The sequence below is a fragment of the Scomber japonicus genome, chromosome 14 (assembly GCF_027409825.1).
Source record: "Scomber japonicus isolate fScoJap1 chromosome 14, fScoJap1.pri, whole genome shotgun sequence".
In the NCBI taxonomy this organism is placed as follows: domain Eukaryota; kingdom Metazoa; phylum Chordata; class Actinopteri; order Scombriformes; family Scombridae; genus Scomber; species Scomber japonicus.
The window spans coordinates 1,823,753-1,850,912 of record NC_070591.1 but is presented as its reverse complement, the minus strand read 5'-3'; the positions used below and the strand labels follow the sequence as shown (position 1 = coordinate 1,850,912).

The 27,160-nt window shown below is 44.3% G+C and overlaps 1 pseudogene; it reads right to left on the bottom strand.

The window, feature by feature from the left end:
• Positions 1-20,323: 20,323 nt before the first annotated feature.
• Positions 20,324-22,028, bottom strand: LOC128373242 (uncharacterized; annotated as a pseudogene).
• Between the last annotated feature and the right edge of the window lie 5,132 nt (positions 22,029-27,160).

Sequence of the window (27,160 nt, the reverse complement as noted above, 5' to 3'; positions counted from 1 at the left end):
GCACACTAAGACCACAATTGAATCAGGATGACTGCACAGCACAAATGAGCCAGCTGCGCGCGCGCACACACGCACACACACACACACACACACACACACACACACACACACACACACAGACACACAGACACACACAGACACACACAGACACAGTCGTTGCCATGGTAGTTAACGACATAACAGCATGAGGACAGAGCATGCATAGACGGTATGGAGATTTGAATGGGACAGGAACAAGGTGCACATGTGGGTCCGCAGATCAAGAAGTGTAAAACATAGCCAGACCAAATTACACACATCTATAGATGAGATTTGTGGCTACATTTTGACATGGAGTCTGTAGATGAAAGTATGCAGGAATAATGTATATATTTTAAAATGCCTGAAAAATCGTCAAAAATCATACATTTAAAGGCAAAATGTGCACTTCCTGTCGGATTTAGGTCAGGTGTGTCAGCACGTGATTTGTAGGTCTTGATAAGACAAATAATTGAGTTTTGGTTTGATCTCTCTATGACATTCCTATCAGGTGTAGTGGCTGGTTTAGTGTTTTTAGGTGGTGCTAGAGGGTTCAACGTTGTTTGTTTTTCCATTTTATCGAATTTTTTGCCAGACCTGATGTATGTTCCAAATTTGGTGAGCTTTCGAGCAGGTTTAGGGGGTCAAATTAAGGTGCAAAGAGGCGGTAGAATAAAAAACGTCAAAAAAAAAAAATAGGGTCCTTGCCTCCAGGCAAGGGCAGGACTCCAGAGTCAATCGCTTGGAACCTCAGCAGAGTAGGTACTAAAAAAGTGCCAGGTACTAAGTTGAGTCAAGTCGAGTAGTGCTAGAACTGTATAGTGGAAGCGCCATTAGATGTAATTTGGTTTTCCACATACTTTTGGTCATATAGTGTAACTGCAGAGGTAGAGGGAGATTTAGAAAGGTGGAAAGAGGAAGAAGGAAATGAGAAAAGTGGACTGACAAGCCAGAGAGATGAATAAATGAAGATGGGAGGAGGAGGTGGGGAGGAGGCGTTTGGTGGTTCAGACGGAAAGAGAGAAATTGAAAGTGAAGTGGGCAGCACAGGGAATGAGATTGAGAGGGTGAAAGACTGAAAGAGGGGGAATGGTGAAGAATACACAATGAGGAGAAGGGGACGTGAGGTATCGAGTCAACACATCTATCCAGTAAACCACATGTGGCAGACACACTCACACAGCTGTTTCATGCATTGTTGAAACCAGTTTCTGATGTTGGAAGAGTCTCACAAATAAATTTTATATCTACGCTTTCTCTCTCTCAACCAGACGCATTTTAATCCTCCTGTCGTCCTCCCGGGTCTCGTTCCTTCCTTCCTTCCTTCCTTCCTTCCTTCCTTCCCTCCTTCCTTCTTTCCTTCCTTCCTTCCTTCCTTTCTTCCTTAATCTTTTCCTTTCTCCCTCCCTCCTTCCTACCTTTCTACCTTCCTTCCACTCTTTCCACTAAATGAAAGATATAAACGAAGAAATAATGCAGATTATCAAATGATATTAAACTGAATCATCTTCAGGTCAGTTTACAGTAGAAACAGTCTCTTACTTTGTGTCTGAGGGTCCAGGTTCATTACTGAAGACTGGAACAAGACCTTTAGACTGGTCACTCTTCATAGATGGACAGCTGGATATTACAGACTCTGCTCCGTCCTCCTCTTCCTCCTCTTTCTTCATCTTCTGGAGTCTGAGAGGTAAACCAGTAACACTGGAGACACACACACATACACAGTATAATAAACCCAGTCCTGCCTCTCAACTTAGTAGCTTCTTAATAGTTGACATGACTTTAACTACAACCATGTGTGTTTTCTAGTCATCACAAAGATAAACTTTGACTCTGGTTTAAATCCAACAAACAGACTTCAGATAAACATGTGTGTGCTTCTTAACTGTGACTTCTCTCTATTTAGAGCTCAGCAGCGAGTCACGTTACATCGCTGTGAGGACGCACAAACCAGGAAAACAACGTTTAACACCTCAAACTCTGTCATTTCACATTATTCTGACACACTTTAATCAACTAAACAATGAATGTGATAAATAATCATCAGATTGATCAATAATGACAGTAATCATTATTTACAGTCCTGATATTAACACTCACCTGCCTCAGACTTGCTGTTTTCCTCCTTCTGCTCTGATGACTGTGAAATGGCGTCTAAATGCACTCCACCCTTCTTTACTTAGTGTGTGTTTGTCTTGGTGTGTGTATTCCATTGTGAAGGGGTGTGAATATTTTCCTGATGTGGGCCAGATCAGGAAGGAAAAGAAGACAGGAAGTAAAGGCCTCATGTTTGACTCCCCTGCTGTAGAGGGTTTATAGATACTTCTGAGCTCCTGAAGAAACAACAGTCAGGTGACTATCAGAGGCTGCTGAATGAAGATGTGACTTAAAGAAAGAAAGGATGAGGAGGAGTGAAAGCAGAGGGCAGCGAGCCTGGAGTCACTGTGAGGAAACATCAGAGTACACACACACACACACACACACACACACACACACACACACACACACACACACACACACACACACACACACACACACACACACACACACACACACACACACACACACACACACACAGTAAAACACACATCCAGCTGAAGGAAGAGGAGAAACTGGTTTTGGCTGATGAGACTTTAAATAAATAACCTGACTGATTATTTCACTGCTGAGACTTTTTAGAAGTGATTTCCTCTGAGATATAATTCATCATCACTGACTGAGAGACTCACACTATCAACTTTACTCCAACATGAAGAAAACAACATCAAATGTATTCATTTATACACTTTGAACTCAGCAGCAACACACACACACACACACAGTAAAGCACACACACAAACATACACACACACACGCACACACACACACACATATACAGTAAAGCGCGCGCACACACACACACACGCACAGTAAAGCACACACACACACGCACACATATGCACAGTAAAGCGCACACACACAGACACACACACACACACACACACATATGCACAGTAAAGCGTACACACACACACACACAGTAAAGCACACACACACACACACACACACACACACACACATATGCACAGTAAAGCGCAAACACACAGACAGACAAACACACACACACACATATGCACAGTAAAGCACACACACAAATATGCACAGTAAAGCACACACACACACAAACACACACACACACACACACATATGCACAGTAAAGCGTACACACACACACACACACATATATGCACAGTAAAGCACACACACACACACACATGCACAGTAAAGCACACACACACACACACACACAGACACACACAAACATATGCACAGTAAAGCACACACACACACACATACACAATGCTTTTTTGTCATGAAAATACAGAGAACATTTCACCTACACACCTGGTAGAGAAGCAACATCAAAGTGCAGTGACAGCTTTGTTTACCATCAACAAGCTGCTTTCAGACTCCACGTCTGGTTAGAAGAAGCATCTTCAGTTAAGTTGGCTAATTAGCGTTAGCTAGCCGGTCTGGTGATGTAAGTTATAACCATTAGGTGAGGAGTGGAGACAAAACAACGGAGACATTAACCCGGTAACTATTAACCTCTGAAGCCTGAGAGCCGCCGGAGGGGAAACAGCGCCCCCTATAGATTAAAAACGTCTCAGGGCAGTTAAACAAGCACGAATATATTCATCCAAACAAACTTCCCATTGTAAATGTACAACTACAAATGATGTCTTACCTTCGCTGTTTTCATGGTTAAAAGTTGTGTCTGGTCTCATAATATTCCTAGTAACAGCTTCAAGTCAGATTCAAGCTAGTTTCCATTTATTTCCATGAGGGATGAAGAGCAGACAGCTGCCGCGTCCTCCTCAATGCGGACACACGGTTTCTGTCGCCATCTAGTGGTTGAACTGTGCTATTGCGACAGACTGCACTACTTTCTAGAGGGCGCGAACTTGCTGCTGGAGCCCAATCTTTTCTTCATCAATACTTTTAATTTAAATTTCCCTCATTTCTGAGCTGTGTAAATTAATGAAGATAAAATAAATTGAAGATTGTTGACTCTTGGAAGCCATTTTCTTTAAATAGTATCAGTTGCAGGACAAAACGTACCACATTTGTGTTTTGTATATTTGCATAACTTTTTCTCTGAAGACAGAAATAAGATCGTTCTCTAAAGCAAGTGTTAACTAAAATCAGTGTCCCAGATAAACACGTTCAATAGATGATTTAGTAGTAAGCTAAAAGTCATCTAAAAGTATTTAGAATACATTACTTTACTTGAGTAATCCAAGGGAATACATTACAGATTACATTTTAGGACATGTAATCAGTAACCCTCCCAACACTGTAAGTAAACAAGTTTCAACCATAACATCTGATGAGGTTTTGTACCTTTGCTCCTCTTTTGACTGGAGATCAGCTGTTGATTGACTTTTTGCTCTGATTTTTAACCTGTAATGTGCTTTTTCAACCACGAGGTGGCAGAAAAAAAGCATTTATACGAATGAGGACAACAGGTCAAAGTTCAGCAGTAGATTTTATTTGTGGGGAAAAAGACATTTAAAATCACAACTTAATGATCCAGGAGAACATTTTATAGAATATAACGAATACAGCAATATGTATGAATGCTCATTTTTTAAAAATGAAAACAGTGAATATGAATAACTAAACACACATCAAGTCATCTTAAAACCATCAAAGAGTAAATATGATTATCATTCTTTGGTAAATACATTCTGCCTAGTCAATCAATTATATACATATAGGCATTACACTTATAACTTCTCATAATATACTCTATAATTAAAAAAGAGGAAATAAATGCTCATGAAAATATACAGAATACAACTAATTATCAACTCTGAGCGTTAAATACTGCAAACTAATTAAAGCACCAATGTTTTAAAATCTACAATCAATACAATCAATATTCAGCATATGGAGTAAAAAGTAAGATTTAATAATATTAAAACATTTCAATACAAAGTCAAAATCAAAACACTGAACACACTGAATCACATGGTAGAGTGAGTGACACACTTTCCACACAGTAGAGGGTCACCAGCATGAAGAGGTTACTAGCTCTTATGATGCATGCTGGGATGGATCCCATCTTGTGTCATTGTTCTAACATTAAACACAGCTGGGAGCAGTTGGGGAGGAGCTTACCATGACAGCTGAAGCTTTGTTAACAGGCTCACATTTCCTCCACAATATTTTCATTCTCACTTATTTCAACTTGTTCATTTTCCTCCTGACAAATGATAAACAACCATCTGATGTTTCATTACTTTAACAATATGATCTCGGTTCCTGGTTTGAGTTCAAGTGTGACAGCAGCACTGTTCTGTGTTAGTTTTATAGATATTATTTTAATATGTTTTAATGGTGGAAACAGGACTGGACCAGCTGCTGATATGATTAGGGTTGCAAAGGGGTGGAACATTTCCAGTGAATTTCCGAAAAGTTTCTGGTAAATTTCCATGGGAAGTTAAGCTCGGGATTTTGGAAATAATCCAAATTGGAAATTTTCCATGGGAATTATGGGAATTAAATGGGACATATTTATAAGTTGAACGATCAAACAGTACAAAAACATGAACGTGGAGTTAAATATTACCCAAAAATGAACTTTGTGCAGTCCACATGCTCAAAAGTCTGGTTTTAGTCAGGATTATGCTAAAATATTATTTTACACAACTATATTTAAGTTCCCTAATAAGAACGTACCTTCAGTTTAGTAAATTCCCGGTTTATTCCCGTTAAGTCCCATGGAAAGTTTCCAAGTTTGAACATTGCCGGAATTTTGCAACCCCAGATATGATCATCAAAACTTAGACTGGAATCAATAAATACAAAGTTGTTCAGCACAGGCTTGATGTTGTTATGAACAGAAGCAGGATATGATTTGACCTGCATGTTCCATAACCTTGGTAAGTTACCTGCCTGGTTACCTGTCTATACACATAATATACCAAATGACCACTGTTTCATATTTCCAGCTGAGACTGTGAGAAAACTACAACACGTCATCATTATTTCTACTCTGCTGCTCTGACTGTGGTAAAACAGCCACGTCTCACTCTCTCCCAGCAGTAATCCTTCTCCTGCTGAAAGTCACAGTCAATTCTCTTCTGCTTCATTCATTAGTTTTAGTCCTCGTTAACTCTCAGTGTGATTCTGAGACGCTTGATAAATATGAGCCCAGGCTCACAGTCTGACTTATAACACCTGTTTTTATCTTTTCTGCATCAAACAGCTCATGTAGAACAAATTTGTAAAGTGCTGACTTCAGCTAAATCCAGAGATAACTGTTCAGTTTGGAGTCAGTTAAGAGACTTAAGTGAAGACGACGAAATCCAGATCCAGACTCCTGATGGATCATCAGGATCCAGCTGATCCTCTCTCAACACTCCTGGATGTTCACTCTCACTCTGATGGAGATCATGACCACTTCAATCTGATGAGAGAAGAAGAAAGAACAGAGGAGATAAGTGAGTGTTTAGTGAGACTCACTTGATCAGCTGTCAGTCAGTGATGCAGCACATCCAGTATAAAGAGCAGCAGGGACTTCAGTCCTGTTCAGACCAGAAGTGGAACAGCTGTGCAGCGTAGCTTGCTTCCTTTCAGCTCTCATGTTAACGTGTTGGAGTGAACACACTGAGCTCCAAGCTCACACACCTGCACACACTTTTACTATCAAGTGTGTTTCCTCTGCAGATTTCACTCAAGTACACAGAGGAAATAAAGTGCTGAGAGTCATGAACACATCATTACTGCAGAAACAGAGACATTCACTCATCAGTTTACTGGTGGATTTACTGCTGATACATGTCAACTCTTATCAAAGTTTAAAGCTACAGAGTCTCTGTGGGATTTGAAGATGTTTCCTGCTGTTAAATCATCACATGACAATCAGTCAGAGCTCTCAGCTAAACAGCTGCTGTGATTCCTGGACTTCAGCAGAGGTTCTGGTCTGTATAAAGACCACATGGTTACTAAACGTAATGATGCTTGTGTGAAATCAGAGCCAGTGATTTGCAGGCTGCAGTCAGACTGATCTTAGAGCTCTGACAAAGATGAACTGATCAATAGTTTAGTGTTGAAATGAGAGAACAAACACTTTGAGATCAGATTTGATGATGAGGATCACTGTCTCTATACATGTTGTAAGGCTGTCAGCTGTAATCCAGCTTTATTTCCTGCAGACATCAACACAACAACAACAGTCGTCTTCACATCAACTCAAACACATGATCACAACAAGCTTCTGGCTCATCTGATTGGCTGACTGTTCTCTCTCTCTCTCTCTCTGTCTTTCTGTCCAATCCTGAAGCCTGTCACCATTCTCCTCTCACAGCTTCACTGAGGAAAGCAGCACTGAGAAGGTTGGAGCTTCACCAGGAAATACTGGATCTTTGCTTTGATACTGACTGTGTTTAATACTAAACTGCTGAAACCAGCACAGACTGACTCCAACTCTCTACTGACCCCAGATCCTCCAGTCTGCAGTCTGGACTCTGCTGAAGATCCATCAGCTGCTTCACGTCTGATTCCTTCAGGTCGTTTCCCCACAGATTCAGTTTTCTCAGATGGGAGGGGTTGGACTTCAGAGCTGAGGCCAGATAATCACAGCTGATCTTTGACAAACTGCAGTTCCACAAGCTGAATAAAGAATAAATGAAGTCAGTTTAGAAACAAAGTTCATGTTTGAAATTATTAAATGTTTCATAATCTGTTCAGAACTGAAGAAGATTTAAATGTAGAAGTTGTTTGTATGTGCGTCTGTGTGAGTAGTGTTAGTGTGTGTGTGTGTCTAGTTTTAGTTTAGTTTATTTAAAATATGTTAAAATAGCGAAACAAAACCAATAGGCAGTGGTTTTCCTCCATTTTTTTTCCCTTTCTCCTTTTTCAGGCATACAACACACAGTAAATATCTAATGTTCAAATGGGTGTAGGATGAAGCTATGAGCTTTTCTAGTCCAAGCATTCAAAACAATATGAGTGAATATCTCAGTCCACCTCTTTGTTCATCCTGTCTGTATTGGTCAAAAGTGTTATATGTGTCTGTGTGTGTGTGTGTGTGTGTGTGTGTGTGTGTGTGTGTGTGTGTGTGTGTGTGTAATAAGTTCAGTTCAACCTAATATGAGGCTTTAACAGTCTGATAGACTGACACTAAAGGACGTGCACAGGTACAGGCTATTGTTGCCCTGGCAACAGCCCATTTGCCCTCTTTAGCTGAGCTGCCCCTCCAGAGGGGAAACAAAGATTTTAAATGTATTAATTTAGCTGTTGTATGAATAAAGACAAGTAGTGTTTTCTGAAATGAGACCAAATGAATTTAAAATAATATAACTCAAACTTTTATGACTTTGTGATTGACTGTGTGACAGATGGGAGGGGTCCAGAGCAGAGCTGCTTAATCCGGCCCAGGCCCAAAAAACTATCAGACGCAGCTTTCAGGAAGACGCTGTAGTGTGACACTGAAGCTGTTATGAGAACACCAGGTGAGTTTAGAGTTATGGAAATGATTAACGATGGATGATATAACCTGTCAGATGATCTGTGAATAAACATCTATACATATACTTCTGAATGTGAAGCCAGATGGTCACGTGTGCACCAATATTCCCTTATATTATATTATATTATATTATATTATATTATATTATATTATATTATATTATATTATGTTATATTATATTATATTATGTTATATTATATTATATTATATTATATTATATCATATTATATTATATTATATTATAGCTTAGCTAGCTTTAGCTAGCTTTAGCTTGCTGGATATATCAGGATCATTCTTCAGCTCTGTTGTGATTACATGAAGTGTAACTGTTGAATCATGTTAGATAACAGATAGTTTACAGTCAGTATGAAGCTGTTTGATGTTCAGCTTCTTTCTAGCTGAGACATGAACTGCTAGCTTTGTTCTTCATTCATTCAGGTTGTGATTCATTTTCAACCAACAAGCAGACGGAGCTGATAGAAGTCTTATTATTATTATTATTATTATTATTATTATTATTATTATTATTATTCACCTCATTATGAGATGACTCAAATTGGTTAAAATGTGTTATGGACTGGGGTCAGTTTTGTTCTGTTTTTACTTTTGTTTTGGCTGTGGTTATGTTTTTCTCTTTTCTCTTCCTGTCTCCTGCAGGGCAGGTGGTGGCTCAGGGGGCGGGGCTGACCTACTTCCTGAAGAGCAAGGAGCACACCTGAGTTCAATCCACTAATCATCTCACACCTCCATAAAAGCCTGGTTCACCTCCACACCACTGCCAGAAGATTTTTCAGTCACCGAGCCTCATGGTCAGCCAGCCTCCTGCCTCCAGCTACCACTGCCTGCACCACCGCCTGAAGTGGCCCGTTTTGAGTTCGTTCTTCCCCCGTGAGGAAGCCCTGCCCGACCCCCCTATACCGCTGCTTCCAGCGGCTCCTTGAGTTTTGGTTTTTGCAATTAAACCGCTGTTTGAATTGCTCCCTGGTCTCCTGCCTTTTGGGTCTACCCTGCACACAAACCCTCACAGAATCTTCTGGCCAAAATGGACCCGGCGGAGACGGACCACCTCAAGCGAACGCTCGCTTTGCAGGGCGCTCTGGTGAGCAAGCATGACTCCACTCTCCGGCAAGTTATGGACAACCTGCAGCAATTAGCTGCGGGCATTACGGATCTTGGAGGGAGGATTGATGCCATCACAGGCCAACTAGCTGCTCTCGCTCATGCCATCCCCCCTCCTCCTCCACCTGCTCCAGCTCCAGAACCCGCCGCAGCACCCATGCTTGCGCCCCGGGAACCCTACATCCCCACACCTGCCAGGTATCCCGGTCACTTAGGGACTTGTTCTCAGTTTCTGCATCAGTGTTCACTAGTTTTTCAACAACAACCAGGCACTTATGCCACCGATCAGTCAAAAATAGCCTTTATCATGAGCCTCCTGTCCGACCAAGCCTCAGCCTGGGCTCTAGCCATCTCTACTCACTCCCCAGAACTCACCCAGGAGTATGATGTGTTCACCCAGGAAATGAAAAAAGTGTTTGACCATCCTGTTAAAGGGAAGGAGGCAGTAGGCCAAATGCTTAGGTTGAGACAGGGCACACAGTCAGCTTCACAGTATGCACTTGAGTTTCGCATTTTAGCTGCTGAAAGTGGGTGGAATGACACCGCCCTGCAGGGGATATTCCTCAAGGGCTTGTCAGAGGAGTTAAAAGATGAGTTGGCCACCAGAGATGAGCCTGATAGCTTAGAGGCCTTGATACACTTAACCATTAGGTTAGATAATAGGATTAGAGAGAGACGAAGAGAAAAGTTCCAGGGACAGAGGTCTCGGTCCCTTGCCTCTGCTCCAGCCACCCAAGTGGCTATATTCCCTCCCACCATTGCCTCACCATCTAGCAGTCCCACAGCAGACACTGGCCCTCCTGCTTCCACGGCGGAGGAACCCATGCAGTTGGGGCGTGCTAAGTTGTCCCCAGAGGAGAGACAGCGACGCTTCATGAACCGGCTCTGTATCTACTGTGGCCAGAAGGGGCATTATCGAGCACAGTGTCCCGAAGCGCCAAAAGGACAGGCTCATCAGCAGGAAGGAGGACGCTGGTGAGCCGAACCTCCACGGCTTCCTCCACTAACCGCATCCGATTACCAGGTATGATACACTGGACCCAACATACTCTCCCGGTTGACGTGTTAATTGACTCTGGGGCTGACGATAATTTCATAGATATTGACTTAGTACGAGAACACAATCTCCCAGTTCATCAACTAGTCCGACCCAAACGAATCCTAGCAATTGACGGCCAACACATTGACAGCGTCACACACAAAACCCAGCCTATTAAACTCACCCTGTCAGGTAACCATCATGAGCAGGCAGAGCTATTTGTCATTTCATCCCCTTTAACCCCCATCGTTCTTGGTTTGCCCTGGCTACAAACCCACAACCCCCATATAGACTGGGTGACAGCCTCGATTCGCAATTGGAGTGATCACTGTCACCGACACTGTCTTTTTTCGGCCATCCCCAAACCCTCTGCTGATTTGCCTGTACCTCCCGAAGACATAGACTTGACTAATGTTCCCTGTGAATATCATGAGCTGAAGGAGGCATTCAGTAAAGATCGAGCTCTCACCCTTCCACCACACCGACCATATGACTGCGCTATTGATCTGCTCCCTGGCTCATCTCTTCCCACACAACGACTATACAACATCTCCAAACCTGAAAAGGAAACCATGGAAACATACATCAATAACTCATTAGCGTCAGGTCTCATTCGTCCCTCCTCTTCCCCGGTTGGCGCTGGTTTCTTTTTTGTTGAAAAAAAGGACAAAACTCTGCGGCCCTGCATCGATTACACTGGTCTAAATGCTGTCACTGTCAAAAACAAGTACCCTCTTCCGCTGCTAGTTTCGGCCTTCACACCACTTCATGACTCAGTCATTTTTACAAAGTTGGACTTGAGAAATGCTTACCACCTAGTCAGAATTAAAGAGGGGGATGAATGGAAAACAGCATTCAACACACACTTGGGACACTTTGAATATCTGGTGATGCCTTTTGGTTTAACAAATGCTCCTGCTGTTTTCCAGGCCTTGGTTAACGACGTGCTCAGGGACATGCTGAACAGGTTTGTTTTTGTGTACATTGACGATATTCTGATTTTTTTCTCGCAGTCATGAAGAGCACGTGGACCATGTAACACAGGTATTGAAAAGATTGCTCGAGAATAAATTGTATGTAAAGGCAGAAAAGTGCGTCTTTCATACCACATCCATTAGCTTTTTGGGGCACATAGTCGAAAAGGGGCAGCTCAAACCTGATCCTGAGAAAATCAGAGCAGTGGAACAGTGGCCTGCCCCGGCCACCCGTAAACAGCTACAGAGGTTTCTGGGTTTTGCCAATTTCTATAGACGATTTATTCGTGACTACAGTCGCCTTGCTGCCCCTCTCACCCAGTTAACCTCCGTCAAGAAGACATTTGTTTGGTCACCGGAGGCACAGGCAGCTTTTGAGAAGCTGAAAACTAAGTTCACTGCAGCCCCTGTGTTAATTCATCCTGATCCAGACCTCCAATTCATAGTGGAGGTTGACGCCTCAGATTCGGGGGTCGGGGCTGTCCTCTCCCAGCGCTCACCTGCAGACCACAGAATTCACCCATGTGCTTTTTTCTCCAGACGCCTAACTCCAGCAGAGAGAAACTACGATGTGGGGAACCGAGAGTTGCTTGCGGTGGTCTTGGCCCTTCAGGAGTGGCGGCACTGGTTGGAGGGGACGGTCCAGCCATTCATCGTCTGGACTGACCATAAAAACCTGGCCTATCTCCGTTCGGCTCGCCGACTGAACTCGCGCCAAGCCAGATGGGCCCTCTTCTTAGGAAGGTTTGATTTCACCCTCTCCTACCGCCCAGGCTCGAGAAACACTAAGCCAGATGCCCTCTCTAGGCAGTTCACTCCGGAGGGAGAGGAGGGTCTGGAGGAAACCATCCTACCATCGTCCTGTGTGATCGGGGCAGCCAGGTGGGAAATCGAACAGAGTGTCCTAAAGGCTCAACATGGGGAAATGGTTCCAGATGGGTGTCCGCCTGGACGACTGTATGTTCCCCAGTCTAAGAGAAGCCCTGTGCTCCAGTGGGGGCATGCATCCAAGGTAGCCTGTCACCCCGGAATACACCGCACCCTCTTCTTGCTCCAGCAGCGTTTCTGGTGGCCGACCATGACCACCGACACAAGGGAGTTTGTCACAGCCTGTACCATCTGCGCCAGAAATAAAGCCTCTCACCGTGCACCAGCGGGTCTCCTCCAACCCTTACCCATCCCACACCGCCCCTGGTCACACATAGCTGTGGATTTTGTCACCGGCCTCCCTCCCTCCAAAGGTAATACCACTATTCTAACCATCATTGACCGTTTCTCCAAGTCTGTTCACTTTGTTCCACTTCCCAAGCTCCCCTCGGCATTGGAAACCTCTGATCTCCTGGTTCAGCATGTTTTCCGTCTACATGGTATCCCCCAGGACATCGTCTCGGACAGGGGTCCGCAGTTCACCTCTCAGGTGTGGAGGGGTTTCTGCCGAGCCCTTGGGCTGACAACAAGCTTAACATCTGGATATCATCCCCAATCTAATGGTCAGACAGAGCGGGCAAATCAGAGCCTGGAATCATCGCTGCGGTGTGTGGCGGCACGTCTCCCGGCCTCCTGGTCCACGAACCTGCCATGGGTGGAATACGCCCACAACTCCCTGGTCAGCTCTGCTACGGGTATGTCTCCTTTCATGGTCTCCAATGGTTTTCAACCTCCCTTATTCCCCAGTCAGGAAACAGAGGTTACTGTCCCTTCAGTCCAGGCCCACTACCGTCGTGCTCGTCGTGTCTGGAGGGAGGCCCGGGCTGCTCTGGTCCGGACAGCTGCCCGAAACCAGCGGATCGCTGATAAACACCGCACCCCTGCCCCAGAGTACAAGGTGGGTCAGCAGGTCTGGCTTTGCTCCAGGGACCTTCCTCTCCAGACAGAGTCCCGAAAGATGGCGCCCAGATACGTCGGCCCCTATATCATTGAGCGCATCATCAACCCAAACGCTGTCCGGCTAAAACTCCCTGCGGCACTCAAGGTACATCCTGTTTTTCATGTGTCCCTGTTAAAGCCTGTGTTTCACAGTCCCCTGCATCCCCCATGCGACCCGCCCCCTCCTCCTCCTCGTCTCATCGACGGCCACCCGGCGTTCACGGTCAACCGCATCCTGGATGTTCGCAGGCGGGGCCGCGGCTACCAGTTTCTGGTGGACTGGGAGGGGTACGGCCCGGAGGAACGCTCTTGGGTTTCGCGCTCCCTGATTCTGGATCCCGGCCTGTTGACTGACTTTTATCGCAGGTTCCCTGACAAGCCTGGTAGGACGCCAGGGGTCGTCCCTTAGTGGGGGGGTACTGTTATGGACTGGGGTCAGTTTTGTTCTGTTTTTACTTTTGTTTTGGCTGTGGTTATGTTTTTCTCTTTTCTCTTCCTGTCTCCTGCAGGGCAGGTGGTGGCTCAGGGGGCGGGGCTGACCTACTTCCTGAAGAGCAAGGAGCACACCTGAGTTCAATCCACTAATCATCTCACACCTCCATAAAAGCCTGGTTCACCTCCACACCACTGCCAGAAGATTTTTCAGTCACCGAGCCTCATGGTCAGCCAGCCTCCTGCCTCCAGCTACCACTGCCTGCACCACCGCCTGAAGTGGCCCGTTTTGAGTTCGTTCTTCCCCCGTGAGGAAGCCCTGCCCGACCCCCCTATACCGCTGCTTCCAGCGGCTCCTTGAGTTTTGGTTTTTGCAATTAAACCACTGTTTGAATTGCTCCCTGGTCTCCTGCCTTTTGGGTCTACCCTGCACACAAACCCTCACAAAAATGTGTCTTAATGAAGGTTTTCATGTTAATTGTGGGAGCTTACAGTATGGGCTATAATGCCCTCTTAAAAGACTCCAACAGAGAAACAGCTGAGGGAGGCAGCAAAGGGCAGAAAACTTTACAGAGCTGGATTCAGACCAGCAGGTGAAGAAAACATGATCATGAAATCCTTTATGTCATTTCTGTATTCTAGTACATATTTATACATACAAGACTACATAAACCCTGCTCCAGTCTAAGTCCTGGGCTTCACCAGGAATCATTGAGTGAAGCTGTTGTCAGTGTTCATGAAAATTCAACTGGCTGCATTTAAGTGTTCAATTGTGTGAGTGCATTATTTACCAGTTCAACAGTTTTAATCATTTCAATTACTAACATTTGACTGAAGTAGAAGTACAATCAAATACTTGGTTCATGTTAAATTTCCAATTATTCATATTTGATAACCCTACTTTTAGATATTTACTTTACATGATGAATATAATATCAACTTATAATCATCTGATTTCAATGGTTTATGTTTGAAGTTTGAATATTGTGGTTTTCACATTTTTGTAAATGTTTCCTCAGAGTTTGAATGTTTCCACAGTCTGCTGCTGTCCATAAGTAGTGAAATGAAGGACCATGTTAGGACCGTGGCAGTGTTCAACTCAAGAAGCAAAATCATGTTGCTGCTTAAACTAGTTACAAGAACCTGTATGAGCAATAATATGCTAGCTTAATTATTTCATTAATCTTTAGAATTTAAAGTTGATTTGTGGTTAGATAAACTGTGTTTTACACCGTTCTGATACATGTTGACAGGAGATATGTAAAATCAGGGTGGGACATTTTTTCCAGTTGGAGCAACAACCCCTCAAAATATCTGCTCACACTTGATTAGTGTGACTCAAAGTTTCAGAATATTTAGAAGTAAATTCCCTCTTTGAGTTTGGATCCCTCCACTGCAGCTCAGCAAGGAAACACTGAAGAAACACAAACATACTTACTTGATATGTGGAACTCAGACTGCTGAAGCCTCATATTAGTTTACACTCTGGTAGTCATTTTTACTCACAACAAGACTGTGGATTTTAAATTCCTGAAAACATTTACATTCTACACATTTGTGTTCAGCAAATCCTGAAAATTATGAACCAAACATTTGAAACGTCAGTGAAAGATTTGAATTTAATAAATAGAAATAAATCTACCAAAGCTACAGTCAGTGAACTGACCTCAGAGTCTCCAGTCTACAGTTTGGACTCTCCAGTCCAGCAGACAGACGCTTCACTGATGAATCAGACAGTTTGTTCTTACTCATGCTCAGATCTGTCAGATGAGGGTTGGACTTCAGAGCTGAGGCCAAAACTTCACAGTGAGTCTCTGAGAGTCCACAGCCCCAAAGTCTGTAATGACACAAATATTACAACATATGTTATCATGAAAGAGACACTTTATATTTACTTCATGCATTTGATGATCAAACAGTTTGACATTCACTATTTGGATGAACATTTGATCTTTACATCAGTGGTTCAGATCATCTTTTTAATATTTAAATCTTTGTTTTGTGAGGCATTTTATTCCTTTAATGGACAGTTGAGAGATAAACAGGAAACAAGAGGAGAGAGAGACAGAGAATGACATGCAACAAAGGTCCAGCACCAGAATCAAAGCACAGACCAGTAAGCTACCAGAACACTCCCAGTTCAGCTGATGCTGTCTCACTGTGCTTGAATGAAACAATCCTTCTCATCACTCTCTCTCAGACCTGCACACTTTGAATCTTTGTTTAGCTTTAATCTTGCAGATGAAGGAGAGAACATGGAGTTACATTGAGGCTTCCATAATGTGCACAGTGTGTGTGTGTGTGATCTGATCCCATGTCTGTCTCCACTAAGTTAACATGAGGACATCTTGATTAGAAAAGCACTTTTACTGTCCACTATGTTTAATATGACTGCAGGATATTTAGACTCAGTTCAGCTCAGTGAACAGTTCCAGTTGAGAAAGATCATCTCTCTTTGCTACCTGCTGCTGTCAGGTTCACATCCATAAGCAGCTACATTTACTGACTGTTCACAAACACTAATGAAACTAATGACCTGACAATATTACACCTGTACATCATTAAATATGAATGTATTCAATATTTAGATGTTTAGTTGTCCACTTTCTTTTCTGATAATCTGAAAAACTGATTCAGCCCAAACACAATGAACAAACCAATCAGGTTGAATTATTTTAACATGATGTCATCAGAAAGATGTTATCAGGGTATCAGCATTAAAATATAACATTGAGCTTTAATGTGTATCAGATCTCTTTAAACAGGCTGAATTCTGCCATTCTGCTCTTATATATTGATCAGACCTCTGTGCATTTCCTGCTACTACTCTTCTCTACACCAACAAGAGAGAAAACAGCTGAGAGTTTCTTTCTGTGAGCAACAGAATATCAGAAAGACTTCAGAACAACACCATGTAACACCACTTCCCTCTTTACAATAAAAAGATGAACTGATGAGAAATAAAAGGCTCCATTGCTCGGTTCAACACACTCAGGGGTTTAGTCTCTATGACCAGTAGTTTACGGAGGCTAATGTAGGTTAACGTTAGCTAACTTTACATATTGTTGTATAACTGACATTACTGAACCAGTTTGATGATTAAATGACTATTCTCTACTTGTAATACTAAACCACTGTGTGTGTGTGTGTGTGTGTGTGTGTGTGTGTGTGTGTGTGTGTGTGTGTGTGTGTAATAAGTCCAGTTGAAGCTAATATGAGGCTTTGACAGTCTGGTAGACTCACACTTGATTAGTGTGACTCAAAGTTTCAGAATATTTGGAACTAAATTCCCTCTTTGAGTTTGGATCCCTCCACTGCAGCTCAGCAAGGAAACACTGAAGAAACACAAACATACTTACTTGATATGTGGAACTCAGACTGCTGAAGCCTCATATTAGTTTACACTCTGGAAGTCATTTTTACTCACAACAAGACTGTGGATTTTAAATTCCTGAAAACATTTACATTCTACACATTTGTGTTCAGCAAATCCTGAAAAATATGAACCAAACATTTGAAACTTCACTGAAGAATTTGAATTTAATAAATAGAAATAAATCTACCAAAGCTACAGTCAGTGAACTCACTCCAGAGTCTTCAGCCTACAGTTTGGACTCTCCAGTCCAGCAGACAGACGCTTCACTGATGAATCAGACAGTTTGTTGTTACTCAGGTCCAGATCTGTCAGATGAGGGTTGGACTTCAGAGCTGAGGCCAAAACTTCACAGTGAGTCTCTGAGAGTTCACAGTAAGAAAGTCTGTAACGACACAAATATTACAACATGTTATCATGAAAGAGGACACTTTATATTTACTTCATGCATTTGATGATCAAACAGTTTGATGGGCAATCTGCGCCCCTTAAACAGAAAGAGCCACTCCATGATAGGAGAAAAGAAATGTGCACTTCTTTTGTCAGGCTCCACAGAAATATGACACAAAGCTTGGAAACCTTGTATGTCCAAAACTAAATATGGAGTTATAAAGTTTCCACCCGACTGCAGCATTATCCAATTAGAATAAAATAAAAGTTTCCAAGAAAGTTTTAAGATTGACAGTTTTATTTGTCAATTTGACAGTTGGGTGATGATTGGTTAACAGGCCACAGTGTGATGTGGTTAGGGGGGAAAAGATCAACTAGCAAAAAGAGCTTCAGTGCCCCATGGCTACTAATCCAGCCTTGAGGGGAACCTTCAGGGAAATATTGAGGATTGAGGATTATTACATTTTGTCAGAGCATTTCTATTTTAACAGACGCAGCTTCTTCAGCTATTACGGTAAAAGTGGAGCGACCCTCAGAAACTCACAGACCACTGTGCTTAGCCAATCTGCTCACCTGACGCTAATCAGCCAATCAAATCTGTGCATTAGGACACGCGGAGACAGTCGACTGTCAGTGAGATACACAGAGAAAAGAGTTCATATGTGTTGAGATGTTTTATTATAAAGTTATTAGATGTTAAATTAAGTTTATGGTTTAAGTTTAACATTAAAATTTGATTGTTTTATTTTTCTAACACTAAGCACTTTATTTGAGAAGCACAATCAAAAGCTTTATTTTTAAAAGCCAACTTTATTTGATATAAGAAATGTTTTTTAATCATTTTTATTCTTGTTATTTTTATTATTTATTTGAATCCCACAGGTTGAGTGTAAATGTTAATCTGGGTTAGGGTTAAATCTGTTTCTTGATTTTAGGCTGCCAACTCACACCTGGTCAGGGACAACAGATGAAAACTAGCCTTTGGGATAATTCTGGCATATTTACAGATATGTTTATTAATTTGCACTGTCCCTGACTAATAAACTAATAAAATAAAATAAGAAAAAAACTCATTTGCACTGTATGTCCTTTAATGATTTTAAATGCAAATCATTGTTTTATGCTCTATTTTAATCTCGAATTTTATTTTCTTTCTGTCTTTCTATTTTTCTGTACTGTGTCTCATTTTTTTAATAATTGGGATTTTTTTTAATTGTATGTTTTAATGTTTACATTTTTTACGATAATTGGGTTTTTAATGTTTTAATTTATTTTTTTATTGTATTTGTTATGCTTCCAATTCTTACTGTCAAATGTTTGTTTTTATGTAAAACACATTGAGTTGACTCTGGGTATGAAATGATCTACATAAATAAAGCTGCCTGCCTTGATGCTACTAAACCATTGTCACAGTAACATACTCCATTTAATTACATTCACGAGCAAGGAACACATCACTAATGAGATATGATTTAACAGATTTATTGACAGAATGAATGAATGAATGAATGTGCGTGGTTGATGATGCGTGGTCTTCGTATGGAGATCTGGATGCGGTGTGGGGAGGTCGAATGAAGGATCCGCCGCTGCGCCCGGGCAGCGACGAACCCCCAAAAAACCTCCAGTTATAAGGCGTGCTTGTGCGGATCCATGGTCGTTGAGGTCTGAGCGGATATATCGATGGTACGTTAACGAGGCCCAACGGCCCATGATTTGAATGAAGTGCTCAGGTATGCCGTTACGGGATGCTGAAGTCGCGGCACCGATCCTAAAGAAGTGCCCGGAGTAATGCGTGGGTGATAAACCGGACAAAGACAGTATTTGGCGTAAATGATGATGGAACCAGGACCGAGTGGTTATTTGACCGGATTCGGAGATGAAAAGAGGGTGAGATACAGGTGTGCCGTGGGATTTTCTGTAGAGAAGATAGTTAGAAAGGATGGCGAATGGATCTAAAGAAGACTGGTTTTTAAAGTAGAAGACGGGAGTAGGATGGCTGGATTGATTCGTTTTTGTTTTCTTGAGATGGAGTACTATAGTATTGTCAGAAAACAATGATAAGTCGGAGATGCAAGCATGACGGCACGGGTCGAAGTGGGATGATGATGCGGTGAACTCTGAGCATCTGAGGAAACCGTAAAAGGTTAAAACGAACATAGCTTTGAGGGTCAGGGCGATGTGAGGAGTTTGGTAACCGGAGCGAATAGTGTTTATGCAGGCGGACAGTAGTTCGGCGGTAAGAGGAAGGCGTTTAGGAGGTTTGGCTGGTTCTTGGCGGAGGAGACCGGAGAGAAGAGACTTTACTTGGGGATGGTTTAAGGCTGGGCTGGGAGTACCGGTGATGAGTTTATAGAAGAAACTAATGCCGCTGAGGTAGGATTTGATGGTAGATGTTCTTATCCTCAAGACAGAATGAGAATAAGTAACGTAGCAGATTACGGTGGTGAGATCAAATGAGGGGAAAATAATGTTATGTCGGTTATGAAATTGATGAAAATTATTCCAGGCTGTCCAGTATGAGGAGAGTGTTACGGGTGATAAACTGTTAATGATGAGCTTTTGAGATTCGATGATAAGGGGTTTCAGAGATGGATTTATACGTTGAAAGTCAACGCTGAATACGGAGGAACTGGAGTCGGCATCGGGTCGGCGTTCGGAGCCAAGTTTCTGAACTTCTGAAATAGGAAGCGAGAGAGAGAGTCAGCAAAAGCATTATGGTGGCCTGGGATGTGGGCAGCGCGGAGGATGTATTGGTGGGTAACAGAGTGCCATGTGAGGCGACGCATGAATGGCATGATTGAATGAGAGTTGGAACGACCTTTATTGATGATGTCGACTACTGAGAGATTATCGGAGTGTATGAGGATGGATTTTTTTGGACCATTCGTGTCCCCATAGGACGGCGGCAGCTACGATTGGGTAGATCTCGAAGAGCGCGGAGGAAGCGACCTCGCAATTGTTCGTGATCTCTGGGGGCCATGAAGAAGCAAACCATCTACCATTAAAGAAACCCCCAAAACCGGCTGAGGGAGCGGCATCGGTAAAGAGCTGAATATCGAGGGAGTTGGTTAATTGATCGTCGTAGAAGAAAGAAATACCGTTCCAGTTTGAGAGGAGATGGAGCCATAAGCGCAGCTCGGCGAGACAAGATGGGTTCAGTGAGACGGATGACAGGAGCGACGGTACTGATGAGGCGATGGACAGAAGGTGAGAAATGAATGCCCGACCCTGGGGGATAATGCGTAGGGCGAAGTTAAGGTGGCCAAGGAGTGAGAGTAATTGTCGTTTGGTGCAAGATGGGGCCATGAGGAAGTTAGAAATTAGACGATAGATACGTTTAAGCTTTTCGATGGGGAGGGACGCTTGGAACGAGGTAGTATCCAGCGTGATGCCCAAGAACTCTAGTGAAGTGGATGGGCCCTCCGTTTTCTCCGCCGATAGTGGGACGCCAAGGTCGGCAAACACAGTGGTCAGTGTGGCTATGCCAGATGCGGGAGGAGAAGAGGGTGGGCTGATGAGCAGAAAATCATCTAAGAGATGAACGAGGAATTGGATGCCGTGATTATTACATAATATCCAGCATAGGGCTTCTGATAAAGAGTCAAACAGTTTGGGACTACTTTTGCAGCCGAAGGTGAGTCTCACTGCAAAGTAGTAAGCACCTCGCCATTTTACGCCAAAAAACCTCCAGAAATCAGGGTGGATATGGAGGACTTTGAATGCACTGGTGATGTCGGTTTTTGAAAGCCATGAATTTTTGCCTGCAAGTTTAATGAGAGCGATAGCGTGGTTTATTGTAGCGTAATGAAGTGAGTAGTCTTCGCTAGGGATGAGGCTGTTAACGCTGGGGACGCTGGTGCCGTGCGGAGCTGAAAGATCAATGATGATCCGCTGCTTGCCTGAGTATTTTCGGGTAGCTACGCCGAGAGGGCTGATACGTAAGGTAGGGAAGGGAGGTTGAGAGAAGGGGCCGATCATGAAGCCTTGCTCGATCTCTTTAGAGAGTAGGCGATCGAAAGAGCTAGGGTCGTTGATGGCTGATTGCAGATTATTACATTCAAATGAAACAGATGGTTCTACTGATATACCGGGGTGGAAGCCTTCCTTGAAACCGGTAACAAGAAATTCGACAAAAGCGGGATCAGGATGGTGACGGAGAGCAGCTTTCAGTGCCATGATATTGATAGGTGTTGAGGGGTGCTTACCTGACTTGAAGGAAGTAGGATTATGCGGGCATGCAGACCTGGCATGTCCGCCGCCGCATAAAGAGCACACGTGAAGGTAGCGGCATTGTGACATTTTGCACCCCTCTTCGTTAAAGTTGTTGCATATTGTGCGCCCGCCTTGATGGAGGATAGGTCTGCCCCTCTTGTCCACACCATTAATATTAGGTGAAAAGAGGGGGCGATTAGGTGCGACTGGCCTGGGAATAAGAGTCGCTGGAGGGGCTGGTGATGGTGTATGGGAAAGAGCATAACTCCTGGTCGGATTATGTTGAATATTGATCTTGGCCGGGATAGAGCAGGCGGATGCGGGATGGGAAGGTGCGCCGCAAAGGCTACAAGGCTGAGCGGCGCGGGCGGCAAAGATACGACAATAAGTCTCTCTGTCTAGTGTGCCCCATGTACCTCATTAAACTGTTGGAGGCGGGCTGCTGCTTCGGAAGCAAAGTGGATATGATATTGATAGAAGCCGAAATCACCAAAACGGAGTGCCAAATTGAGGACGATTGACATGTAGTCGTCCAGTTCTTGGCGTCGTGCCGGAAACCTGGAGCAGAGGACGTCTCTGTATAATGAAAATGTATAGGCAAATTCTGTGGGATTAAGTTCCCTGAAACCGGAGGATGGTTTTTGGTGGGAACACCTTACTGGACCATCGGTTTGTCTATTGACCGGAGATTGGTGAAGGGAGGGAAGGAGTAATAAGGCTAGTGTGGCATACAGAGCCAATATCCCTACATTATTATTATTATTTACATGGTTAATATAATTTACATACAGGACAGCTCATGTTCAGAGTGTGTTAATAATTGTCTGTGTGTTTATGGTGAGAAAAGAGTGGTTTATTGTCTGAAAAATGTGCAGTACTAACTCCGACCAGCAGAGGGCGCGTTCGCTACACGATGTGTTCAGGAATAAGGAAGTCACGCGTGAATCTGTTCAGTGAATGAGAACACACACTTGAGTCTGAAGTTAATGTGTGTGTGTGGCGAACTGTGATGATAAAATACATATTTTTGCTCTTTGCAGAACAAAAATAAAGACATTCAAATTAAATGTGTAGTGGAAGGTAGCTTCACTCTGCACCACGCTACATATTTTGGTAGCAGAGGATGGTTGATTCAGCCCACGGCCCAGTCGCATAGGAGCATAGACGGACAGAGCAGAGGAGGACCATGGAGAAAGAAAGGGACGAAGTAAGCAGGATACTGCTGACGCTGGAGGAGAAGGAGCTCATTACCCTGTGTGAGCATCTGAAGTGTAACACACCTGTTGGGGGGTTTGCCAGCAAAACAAGACGCTCCCTCATCAGGTTGGTGGAGACGACGTTAGATGAAATCGAGGAGGGTGAAGAATCCGAGTCGTATCAGCAGTGTCTGCAGAATATACTGTCCAACCTGGTCCCTCTGAAGCCGGCACCGGAGGAAACTGAGGCTGAGATTGTAGTTCCAGAGACAAGTGAGTTAGAGAAGTTGAAAATACAGTACCAGAAGTTACGGCAGCAGATGGCAGAGGAAATCGGGGCATTGGAGGAAAAGATCCATCGGAAGACACAAGCAGCAGGAGGAGACACTGCGCCTGCCATCACGACTGCAAAGGACGAGGACACAAGGACTGCCACCACAGCACCAACCAGACTGCCCGAGGTGATGCTGAGGCGGGAGTTCCGGATCATTGGACAGATTGGTGAAGTTGGGCAAAAAGAAAAATTGTCCTACACAAGCCTCATCAACCAGATCGAGTCTGGACAGCGGAAAGGACATGGAGAAGCGGAGATCATTGAAGCAGTCACACGTGCGGTGAGTCCAGGTCTTCATCTGCGGGAGATGTTGGAAATAAAGCGAGAGCTGACGCTGCACACCCTCAAGACCATACTCAAGGGTCACTACAAAGTGGACTCCTCCTCTGACTTACTGCATCGCCTGATGAACATGACACAAGATCCAAAAGAGTCAACACAGAATTTCTTATTCAGAGCAATAGAACTGAAAGAGAAGTTAATGAGAAAATCTAGTGATGAGGATGCAGGTGAGGAAGGTGAGCCGTTTAGTCCAGAGCTAATTCAGAGAAAATTCCTCCGCTCCATAGAAACTGGTCTTTACAGTGATGCGGTTAAGTTTCAGCTCAAGCCGTATCTCAGTAACCGTACTGTCACAGATGAGGTGTTAATTGAGCGAATCAGTGAGGCTGCAAACTTAGAACAGGAGAGACAGCAAAAACTGAGAAAGACAGTCATAAACAAGCCCCCGAAAGTCAGTGAAGTGCAGGCGGAGGTGTATCCACCTGACGCCTCAGCGACAGCAGTTGACACTGTTACTCACCGTGAAGCAGGGGGAAAGAGTAAGAAAAGTCAGGGACCCAAAACAGAGACAGACCCTATAGAAGCGCTCAAAGCTGAGGTTCTAGAAATTAAAAAGTTGATGTTACAGACAGTGGAGGCCACACAAGCTAGAGCGACAGAGAAAACGTTCACACCCAGCCGTAGTCAGCCCAGGGGTTGTAGGGCGTGTCAGGAAGCTCAGATAGGTGACTCCTGTAGACATTGCTTTAAGTGTGGGCAAGAGGGGCATCTCTCCAGAGGATGTCGACGGACCAGAGAGCAGTAGGGAAACGGGACCGGGCTGCCGAGCCGGGACCCTCGGTAGCCCGTGAATCATCCAGTCTCAACATGCAGCAACCTGTCCCCCCTCCAGCACCGCCTCACATCTCATCAGTCAACTACCTCCCACCACGACGCAAGGAAAGACTCATCAAGTTGATCGCAAAGAGACACATTGTCCATTGCACACTGGACACGGTTCCAGTAGTAGCATTATGGGACTCAGGCGCTCAGGCGACCATCATTAATGAAGAGTGGAGAAAGCTGCACTTACCACACAGCACAGTGCGACCTCTCAGTGAACTGTTAGGCTCAGACATTTTATTGGGAGTGGCAGCCAACCAGACTGAGATCCCCTTCATGGGCTGGGTGGAGGTAGAGTTTAGACTAGGGAAAGAATCTGCTTTGACAAAGCCACTTCTCGTCCCTATTTTAGTGTCAAGTGACCCACACGTAGCAGCAGAGCCCATAATTGGCTACAATGTGATAGAAGAAATAACGGGAGAGGGTAGTCAGACAACAAAGACAGAGACCATCCATACTGTGTGTCAAGCCTTCCAGATAACAGTCAAGACAGCACAAGCAGTACTTCAGCTTATCCATGCCCCTGTTAGTGAGGAAGATGTAGGAATTATACACACAGGAAAAAGAACACTTACCCTAGGCGCGGAACAGGTCACCACAGTGTATGTTAACGTCAACACTGGGGCTCAGTATCAGGGCCAAGACCTGCTTCTAGTCCCAAGTGAAGAGCCGACATTGCCAGAGGGGGTAGTGATAGAGGAGGGTCTAGTCAGTGTCCCCAGTAACAGGTCAGGTTATGTGCCAGTCCCCATCGCCAACACAAACAAACACAGTGTAACCCTGGCCCAGCGCACTGTTTTTGGTCACCTGCAAACAGTCAAAACTGCCTATGCAGCCAGTGTGGAGCAGATGAACAGAGGAGAGGGATTAAAGCCACCAAGTAACACAGCATCATCCCCAGGCGGTGACAACTCAAAGAAACATAAACCTGCCTGGTGGGACCCTCCGGTCGACCTCAGTCATCTGAACGAGGAGCAAAGGAGGATCACAAAGCAGCTGCTGAGAGAGGAGTGTCACGCGTTCGCGTACGATGATGATGACATCGGCTCAATCCCCTCACTGAAACTCCACATCACCCTGCATGACACTACTCTAGTAAGAAAAACATACATGGCAGTCCCAAAACCATTACACCAGGAGGTGAAAGAGTATATCCAGGACCTGTTGAATCGGGGCTGGATTACTCCTTCACGCTCTCCGTACGCCTCACCGGTCGTGTGCGTGCGAAAGAAGGACGGGACTTTAAGACTGTGTTGTGACTACAGAGAGCTGAACAAAAAGTCAGTCCCTGATCGTCACCCCATACCCAGAATCCAGGACATGCTGGACTCCCTCACTGGCAGCTCCTGGTTCTCCGTCCTGGACCAGGGAAAGGCTTATAACCAGGGGTTCCTGGACAAGGAAAGCCAGCCCCTGACCGCTTTCATAACCCCCTGGGGCCTGTACCAGTGGTTCCGAATCCCGTTCGGGTTGAGTGCAGCGCCCGCAGAATTTCAGAGGAATATGGAAGACTGTTTACGTGGTTTGAGAGATATCATGTGTCAACCGTATCTGGACGACAATCTGGTCCATAGCCCAAGCTTTGAGGACCACATTGAGCACCTGAGAACTGTGTTGCAGAGATATCAGGAGCACGGGGTTAAGCTCAGCCCCCGCAAGTGTGAGGTGTTGAAGAGGAAGGTGAGATTTCTGGGACGGCTGGTGTCGGGACAAGGCTACACTATGGACCCATCTGAGGTGGCCCCAGTCCAGGCCTTAAAGGAGAAAGCGCCTACAACAGTGGGAGAGCTGAGAAGAGTAATGGGATTCCTCTCATACTACCGAACATACATCCCAAACTTTTCCAGAATAGCCCAGCCTCTCTACCAGCTGCTCTCAACACCACCTGATCAAATGAAAAGAGAGAAGGTCGAGGACTTCCGGTTTGGACATGGAGTGGTACGCTGCGTGGCATCAGAGCTCTCGATAGTCAAGTGTAAAACTCCCCGAAAACTCGAATAACTACAGCTAGAAATCACACAGACTTTAATGTGAACGGGGAAAAGCTGGAATGGGAAGGAAAACAAGACAAACTCATACTAAAAACACGACGACAGACGAAACGGAGGAACCGCTAGCTAACGGTGAAATGGAGGAAGACGGCGGCCATGACACAACACACCTCACTGCAAGTGAGGCGGACATGGGGTCAGACATTGAAATCATCAGCAAGGAGATAAGGGATTTAAAAACAGAAATAAAAGATGCCCTTCGCTCATTTGGTGAAACGCTGAGGAGCGACGTGAAAAAAGACTTGGACGATTTCAAACAGGACATAAACCAACAACTTGCTAAAGTCGCCACTGAGCAGCAACTACAGAGCGGTAAGATCAACGAGGCTGAGTCGCGGATTGAAAAGCTGGAACATTGGGCACAGGAGGCTAACGACGCTCTTATCATTTCACTGCGAGAACAAAAAGCCCTGCAAGATAAATTAACTGATCTGGAATCCAGATCGAGGAGAAATAATCTCCGTATCTACGGAG